This window comes from Vombatus ursinus, unplaced genomic scaffold, assembly GCF_900497805.2.
Source record: "Vombatus ursinus unplaced genomic scaffold, bare-nosed wombat genome assembly UNPS02007274.1, whole genome shotgun sequence".
Classification (NCBI taxonomy): Eukaryota; Metazoa; Chordata; class Mammalia; order Diprotodontia; family Vombatidae; genus Vombatus; species Vombatus ursinus.
The window spans coordinates 1-9,684 of NW_020947052.1; the positions used below are offsets into that span (position 1 = coordinate 1).

At 37.5% G+C, this 9,684-nt stretch overlaps 1 pseudogene; it reads left to right on the top strand.

Annotated features, from left to right (window-relative positions):
- The first annotated feature begins 3,316 nt into the window (after positions 1-3,316).
- LOC114033455 lies at positions 3,317-4,019 on the top strand (annotated as a pseudogene).
- The last annotated feature ends 5,665 nt before the right edge of the window (positions 4,020-9,684 follow it).

Genomic DNA, 9,684 nt, shown 5'->3' on the forward strand with positions numbered 1-9,684 from the left:
ATGAGCTTTTAAATTTGGGACAGTCATTCCAAAATTTAAATGTTATTGCAAGTAAAATAGTTCATTGAAGTTAGTGAAAAGGATTTTAACTTAAACTGGATATTTCATTTGCTCCTTGCTGCATCCAGACCCTCCCTTTGCCACCATTACTCAGCAATTTTTCTTCCTTTGAGATTCATTCCATCTATTTACTGTATCTTTCCCCATTCAGGTCCTTGTCACGGTCATTTTATTGACCTCTAGGTAATTCTCTCAAGGAGATCAGCATTTGATTGTCTTTCTCTCCTTACTACCATATAATCCTTTACTTGGAGTCTTCTGTATTCACACACACACACACACACACACACACACACACACACACACATACCTCTTTCTCTTTTTGTCTCTCTGCTCTCTCTTTCTGTCTCTCTGTGTCTGTCTCTGTCTCTGTCTCTCTCTGTCTCTCTCTGTCTCTCTCTCTCTTGCTGGCTATATGTGTCTCCCTGTCTCCCTGTCTCTGTCTCTTTGTCTGTCTCTCTGTCTCTCTCTGTCTCTGTCTGTCTCTGTATATATGTGTGTGTGTATATATGATGGCTCTGGATGAGAAAGTGAGGCTGGTGACTTTGCACAGCCCTCCCTCACTCAGATCAAAGTCAATTGCAAGTCATGTCATCATCTCCCTGATATCATGCTCCTCTTCAAGAACAAAGCACAAACCACAACCTGTGTACACACACACACACACACACACACACACACATACATACTCATCCCCCCCCCCTTAAATACCCTGGCCTCCTCCCAAATTAATTAAAGCCAATTTAATTCTTATGACCTACATCTTTATTCTACCTCAGACATCCACGTATGGTCATACCCTAGATCTCACTATAACTCATGCTAATTCCTTGATCCTAAACTCCAAAAGTCTTCTCTCCGATTATGGCCTCCAATCCTTTCTCCCTTCCTTCTGCCTCCCTCTTCCTGAATCATAGAATCACTCATATTGAGATTAGAAAGGGACCTGAGTGGCCATCTAGTCCAAACTCTAAGTGAAAGGAGTTCACACCATAACAGTCAATAAGTGGTCATCTAACCTGTGTCATGGTCTTCCTCAAGAATGAAGGACAAACAACAACAAAGACCTGTAAAGAAGGGGAACCCACTAACTCTTGAGCTGGCCCATTCCACTTTTTCTAAGGATTCTTCTAATTATTAGGAAGTTTTTTTATGGCATTGGGGGGTGAAATTGACCTCTTTGCTATTTCCATCCATCGTATTTCCTGATTTTGCACTCTGGGGCCATATAGAATGAGTCTATGCCATCTTCCATTAGACAACCCATCAAATACTTGAAGCCAATTATCACGTTCCCCTTAGCCTTCCCTTTTCCAAGTGAAACACCCCCAGTTCCTTCAACTGATCCTCATATAACAGAAAATCAAGGCCCTTAACCATCCTGGCTGCCCTCCTCTGGACACTTTCCAGTTAATTGATGTCCTTTAATTATTTTATTTTCTTTTTTCAGTTTTCTTTTCAATTCCAGATATTATCTTTCCCCCTACTACTTCCCCACTCATTGAGAAGACAAAAAATACAAAACTCATTACAAATCGGAAGTAATGCAAAACAAATTTCTGCATTAGCCATGATTCTTGGGAAAAGATAAAAGAAAGAGAGATAATATGCTTCAATCTAAAGTTCATCACTTCTCTATTTGGAGTGGACAATATTTTTCATCACATGTCCTTTTAAATTGTGGTAGGTCATTGTGTTGATCAGAGTTACGTCTTTCACATCTTTATAATATTTCTTTTACTGTATAAATTGTTTTTCTGGTTCTGCTCACTTCATATTGTATCAGTTCATTTAAATCTTCCAAGGTTTTTCTGAAACTGTCTCCTTCATCATTTCTTATAGCATAATAGTATTCTACCACATTCATATACCATAAGAGTATCCCTCAATTGATGGGCATCCCTTCAGTTTCCAATTTTTTGCCACAATAAAAAGAGGTGCTAGAAATACTTTTATACACGTGATCCTTTTCCTTTGATCTCTTTGGGGTATGGACTAATAGCAGTATTGCTGGGTCAGAGAGTATGTACAGTTTATAGCCTTTTGGACATGTTTTCAAATTGTTCTCCAGAATGGTTGGACTATTTCACAGCTCCATGTAACAGTGCAAAAGTGTACCTATATTTCCACATTCCCTCCAGCATTTGTTATTTTACTTTTCTGTCATCTTAGACAATTTGATGGGTGTGAGGTAGTATCTAAGAATTATTTTAATTTGCATTTCTCTCCTTACTAATGATTTAGACATTTTATATGACTATTAATAGCTTTAATTTCTTCCTCTGAAAACTGAGTTTATCCTCTTTGACCATTTATCAATTGGGGAATGAATGGATCTTATTCTTATAAATTTGACTAAAGTTCTCTGTTTCTTTGAGAAATGATACCTTTGTCAGAGAAACTTCAAAGACTTCCCCATCTCCTGATTTTCTTCTAATTTTAGCTACATTTTGTTTGTGAAAAAAACTTTTACAATTTTATATAATACAAATTATCCATTTTACCTCCCATGAGCCTCTCTATCACTTGTTTCGTCATGAACTCTTCCCCTGTTCATCGACCTAATAGATACTTTCTTCCATGCTCTACTAAGTTGCTTATTATGTCATCAATATCCCTTTAAACTAAAGTTTCCAGAACTGAACTAGAATTGCTCCTTCATCCTCTCCTATACCTTGATGCCCTCTACCCTTTCTTCATCACATCTGCTCTGCCCTAACATTCCTCCCTTTAGAGTTTTGACTTTATAGTTGACAAGTTCAACCGCTAAATTCCTTGCTTGCTTTCTTGTCCTGTCAAGATTTATGCCTTACCAGTTGCCAAATCTAGGTAACCCTTCTGCATCTGTTGTCTCTTGGTTCTGTTCCTCTACTGCTGAAGATTATTGGAGGAAGTCACACAACTGTGCTGACTAGATCACTACAAATTTATGTTATCTCATCTCAACTAACCTCTATGCTTCAAGGCAATCAATTTATTCTTTCCAGATTGACAGTGGTCCATTCCCTAAAGCAATTGTTTCAAATCTTTCCTCATGTCCTAAAGTCACCTCTAGTATTTATTTCCCTTTCCCTATCAGCAGAGGTCCTTGATTCCTGCTTTACTGAGGAAGTTGATGCTATCTGTTGTGACTTCTCTCTTTTTCTCTACTCTACTCCTCAAAACTCTTGTAAACCCTCTCTTCCTCACCCCTGTCCCCATCCCCACTCAGGTCTCTGTATTCTCTTCTCCCAAAGACTCGGACAGTGAATCCAAAATGGCAGCTGAGGTGAAGTACGAGTCCATCCTATGCCTGAAGCCTGAGATTAGTATCTACAGCATGCCACCACGTACCTCCAACCACAGATACAGGACATCCATCTAACTAGAAACTAAATTAGCCTAATTGAACTGGTTGCCACCAAATCACTTCCAAAGGGAAGATTGCCTACATCAAACTAGAAGACAAACTATCAGGGGAGCTATTTTCTCAGGCACCAGTGGAACAATATCCTGGCATTGCTGTGGAGATAGTGACAGATTCTAGCCGATACTTTGTGATCTAGATTCAAGATGGCACTGGACATAGTGCTTTCATTGGTATTGGCTTCACAGATTTAGGTGATGCCTTTGACTTCAACATTTCTCTTCAAGATCACTTCAAAAGGGTAGAGTAGGAATCTGAGATCACCAAAGAATCTCAGGAAATGGGCACTCTCCCCAAGTTGGATCTAGGCTTTAAGGAAGGACAAACTACCAAATTAAATATTGGGAAATCCAGTCAAGATGGCAATAATGCAGATATCCTGTTATTCTTTGATTCTCCTGTGTCTGTCTCAGAGACACCAGCAGATGCTCCTATTTCTGCTCCTGCTTCTGTTACTGCTTCTTTGATGACTGATATATGGGAAGACTTCAGTACTGCATCCAGCTCTGTTCCAAACCAGTCACCACAGCCATCCAACTGGGTCCAATTCTGAGCAGCAAGGATAAACTTGAAGATCAAGAGAATTCAAGGGCACCAATTTGAGGGGGGAATTGGGAAACTCCACCTTCTCCAGAACTGAAGGTCCTGGACAGTCTTTTAAAAAGTTTTCCTATTGCAATCAAGAGCTGGTTTATGTACCTCCCTACTGTTGATCACATGCTGTACAACCCAGGGAGCATCTTTTGCTGCCTAACAAGACTAAGAGGTGGGTGTGAGCCCATTTGCAGACTGAGCATACCGTGCTTGTAGGGCAGGGTCTCTACTTCAAGGGGAATTTACCTATACTCACAGTTGTTCAGCTCTCCCTTTTTAATTCCTTACCTTCTCCAAGGCCATCTGATGGCCTATTGCCCTTTTTGGGGGGGCATTGTGGCACCTATCTCCCTAGTAACACAGTAGGTAGGTGTAAACCTTTTTGCAACTCTATTTTGTTTCTGCAATTGAAGGAACTTAATTCTTTGGGAACAGATGTTAAGAGGTAAGGAGACACTGACCCTATCACTATCGTCTTTATCCCAGGGCTTCAAGGCGGGATAGAGTTGTCTGACATTAATTTCAGGACTGTGTGTTTATAAAATGAGTGGTGAAAGGTGAGCATAAGGCTGTGTAGATAGATGAGTGAAGCTCTTGCTCCCCACATTCTGCCATATTCTCTTCTTACTAATCTCAGTTGGGAAATGACAGTGCTGCGGGCAACACCATTGCCCTCTTCTATGTTTACACTTCTCTCCCTTTGAGAAGAGGGTTGTGATGGTTCCATTTGCTCTATCACTTTGTGTTTTTTCACCAGGGCCATGTCTCTGAACAGGGTAAGATTTTTGAGTGGCTCTTCTCCCAAGTTGCCCATTAGGTAGGAGTTAGGTTCCTGTAGCCCCATCTAGTTGCTTCATTTGAAGTAAGACCTTCTTCTTCTTTTACCTTTTATGTGACCTAGAGTTGAGGGAATCAGGATTTGTATGCTAGGGAAGTACAGAACACTTAGTCCTTTTGCAGTTGATGGTATAGTGTGCCCTTCCTTCCTTGGCATCTGCTGTCTGACCTGGATTGTTTGGTGGGATCATGTATGTCTTCTCTGTCCATTTCCCATAAACCTGGCCCTCTTAACCAGAGGAATCCCATTTCCTGTACTCAGCTCTTCAAGTGAGGACTGCTGCTATGCCTGTACCTGCCATTTATACAGAAAGCTCAGGAGAACCATAGCTGCAGCAGTTTAACAAGTTTTGAAAAGTGAAGGCTCTGATAACCTTTGCCCAGATGAATATCAGAACAAAGTTTGAGGTTTTTTGTTTGTTTTGTTGTCATTGTTGTTGTTGTTGTTTGTTATTGTTTTGTTTTTCAACATTTCCCTATCCTCCTCATAATGCTTCAAAGAGAGTTTCCTTTCCCATAGGAAAAGGACATTCTCATTTGTTTCTGTTAAGGAGCTAATTATGATGAAGGGAGTATTTATTGTTGAGTATCATTCCTTTTTTTTTTGCCATCAGTCTGTTCTTTCACTCTGGATGAAAAGTCTTTGAGTCCACCTTAGAAATACATATTATCTTCTCTATTCTTGAAATCTTTTTTGGTCGTTCTTGTGGGTCCATGTGTTTTTGTCTTTTTTTCCTCTGTGCTATGTTTCAAGCAGTTCTGCACTTGCTGAGCTCTGGAAGGTCCTTTGTCATTTCAAATGGAAAATACTAAAGGAAAATATGGAGAATCACTAGTGGTTAACCACTGGGAGGCTCTTTTCTCATCTTCCTTCACCTGTTCTTCCTTTGTGTCCCCAAAATGATAATATATTATGTATTTGAACTGCTGCAAAACCAAAAAAAATAGATATATGTATATAAAGCATAAGGTATATTGATGCAATAATGACCATTAAAATATATAAAAAGGGGGAAAAAAACTCCTCTAAATTCTACTCTGGCTCCATAGGCTCTTCCTTTGTGCTAGTCTCTGTGGAAGACATGGTCTAACTCTGTTACCTGGACATTTGATGCCATCTTCAGTGACCTCTTCTCAAAACTTGACCCTTTAGTCATTCTGTCTTACCCTCATATTCAATCTCTTGTTATCTTCTACTTTTTTCTTACTGCCTGCAAATCTGCCCAGATCTCCTCCATCTGTCTCTTTTTCTTTATGTGAAGAACTTGGTTAACTTTGGTGGAATTGAAGAAGTCCCATACACAATCATTTTTTAGTTTAATCAACATCTGTTTTTCATCACAGCAATTCCCAGATATGTACTGCGTCTCTCACTCCATTCTCAACCCCATCCCCATCCAGTGAATCTTCTTTTGTAACAACTTATACCATATTCCACATTCATAATCTTCTACCTTTCCAAGGCGGTGGGGGAGGGGGACGATATATTTCCCTATTTATTCATCAGGGACAAGACTCAATGATAATTTCCAGTTTCATTTTATTTCATTGTTATTATTACTTGTTTTGCTTCACTCTGCATCAGATCATGAATGTCTTCCCATACTTCTTTAAATTCCTCTTATTTGTAATTTTTTATGGTACAATGATATTCCATTGTATACATATACCTTAATTTGTTTAGCTATTACCTAACTGATTGGTACTCACTTGGGTTCTAGTTCTTTGTTACCGTAAAAAGTGCCGCCATGGATATCTTATCATAAGTAAAATCTTTCTTTAGTCTCCTGGTGTATATGCTCAGTAGTGGAATCTCTGAGTAAAATGGTATGAATAGTTTAGCAACTATTTTTTTTGCATAATTCTAAAGTGTTTTCTTGAATGATTGGACAACTTTATAACTTACCAATAATGATTGACGTGTAAAGGTTGTCACAGCACCTCCTCAACTATTTTTGCTTATGTTGCCTTTGCCTTTTAATTTACATTTCTCTAGTGATTTCATTAGTGATTTGAAGCAATCTTTCATGTGGTTGTAAATAGTTTATAATTCTTCTTTTGAAAGCTATTTGTTTATATCTTTCAACCATTTATCTTTACAGAAATGGCACTCATTTTATATATGTGTGTGTGTGTGTGTGTGTGTGTATGTGTGAATTCCGTCCATATCTTAGTTATCAGACTTTTATTAGGGGTACTTTATGCAAAGGATTTTTTAAATCAATTTTCCTTTCTTTCTTTTCTTAGCCTAGTTGCATTGATCTTATTCATACAAAATTTTTAAAATTTTATATAATTTAAAGTATCTGTTTTGTGTTTTGTGGCCTTTTCTATCTCTTTTTGGTTTAAGAATTTAATCTATTGTTGTTATTAAAGACATTTGCCTCCACTTTTCTCCATTTTGGGGGAAATATTATCTTTTACACTTAGATTATATATGTTTTGGAACTTGCTATGTAAAATAAGATAGGTTACTATTCCAAAACCTTTTTTTTTTTTGGCCAAACTGTTTTCTAATTTTTCCAATGGTGTACTAAACAGGGAGTCTTTAACTAAGAAATTTATGTAATAAATTTGTTGAATATGAGATTACTAAGTATGATAATGTGTGATTCTTGCTCATCTGGTCTTTTCTACTGATCTACTTTTCTATTTGTTAACCAGTATCAAATAGTTTTGGTGGTTACTATTTTATAAAATAGTTTGAGGTATGGAAGAACTATTCCTCCTTTGTTTCTAATTTTTTAAAAAAGTTATATCACTACAGATTCTAGATCTTCTGTGCCTCTGAATTAATTTTGTGATTTTCTCATTTATAAAATAATCCCTTGGTACAGGGAGTGGGGGAAATAAATATCACTTTAAATCTGTAAATTAAACTAAATCATTTTTATGATACTGAGGTAGTATATGCATAACCAATGATTATCCTTCTAATTATTTAATCTCCCTTTATTTCTTACCTTCCTCCTATCACCTCCAGGATCAAATACAAAATTCTGTTTGGTATTAAAAACTTTTCTCAATCTGGCTCCTTACTACACAGTCTTTTTACTCTTTATTCCCTTCCAGGTAGATAATAGAGTTATGATCTAGCAACACTGGCCTCTTTGCTGTTCCTTGCATATGAAACTTTATCTCCTGATTCTCTTTTCACTCTGACTCATACCTGGAATGGTCTACTTCTTTATCTCTACCTCCTGACTTCTCTGGCTTCCTTCAAAATGAGTCTCAAATCCTACTTCTACAAGGCAGACCTTTTCCATATACATATATATATATATATATATATATATATATGTGTGTGTGTGTGTGTGTGTGTGTGTGTGTGTGTATATGAAACTTGAATGTAGATTGTTGTGTGTTGTCCCCCTCATTAGAATGTTTCATATTTTAAGTCTTTGTCTATTGATGCTTCTGAGTCTTTTGTGTTTTGAGTATTTTTAGTGAGAGAAACAAATAGCTGTCCTATACCAGATCTACACTCTACACTGAGTATCTTTCTGATATCTTTCAAATCCCTTTTGGTAAACATCAGACATTAGCCATACCTAAGCTAAAAGTAATTTTCCCTGGAGCTTCAAGATACTGGTATAAAAAGCCAGAGACACCAACTACCAAAAAAAAAAAAAAAAAAGCCTGGCCCTTCTTATCTTGTTGGCAGTTAGGCTCTCCTAGGACTGAACCTAGTCTGCCTAAGTGTAGAGTTAGAGTTCCTTAGTAGGAGACAGTGTCCCTATCCCACTGAGCCAAGTAAGGTCTTTTGGTATTGTGGTATTCAGGTTTTAAATTTTATGCTTCTTAAATTATTGATGTGTGTCTTGTCTTCAAGGTCAGTTGCTTTGACTTTTATAGAATTTGTGTGTTCTTTCACAGTTGTCTTCTCTTTTGCTAAATTTTGTCCCACTTCTATCTTTTCTGAGGTCCAAATCTAGCAATCTCTTCTTTTCTTCACTACTTTGAAGAGGTTTTTCATTATATGTTCTAATTGTTTACTTTGTTGTTTTATGCTTTGAGATCTTTGATTTACAACCTGATTTCCACTCTAATAATTTCTATTAGAAAGTTTTATTTTTCCTTTGAACTATTCTAGAATTCCTTGCTACTTTCCCATGATATCTTCAGAATCTATAGAGCTGTCTTTCTAAGTTTGGTTCATTTATTTTCAAAGCCTAAAGATATGTATTCAATGTATTATAGGCTTCTAATTTTTAAAATTGTTGGTTTATCTATTTGAGAACTAGATTTATGCCCAGTTTTCTTCTCTTGAATGTTTTATTTTTCAGCCTTTTTATTGTATTCTCTGTAGCTTTTCTCTGGTTCACCTCTTCACCATTTGATACTATGACATTCTCCCATTGCAATAGCATATATCATTTTTTGTTTGTTTGTTTGTTTTTGTGAAGCAATTGGGGTTAAGTGACTTGCCTAAGGTCACACCGCTAGTAAGTGTTATGTGTCTGAGGCCGGATTTGAACTCAGGTCCTCCTGACTCCAGGGTCGGCACTCTATCCACTGTGCCACCTAGCTGACCCTGCATATACCATTTTTGAGGCAGCTAGACATCTTAGTGGATAGAGTTCAGGGCTTTGAGTCAGTAAAACCTAAGTTTGAATCTTGCCTCAGACATTTACTATATGTATGACTGGGCAAGTCACCTAATCTCTCTTTGTTCTCAAATACAAAATGAAGGAGTTAAATTTGATATGTTCTAAGTTCCTTATTTTAATGGGGTGTGTGGGGGGGGTAGGATTCAGACTGGGTAATTGCTTTGGGGAGACTTGGGA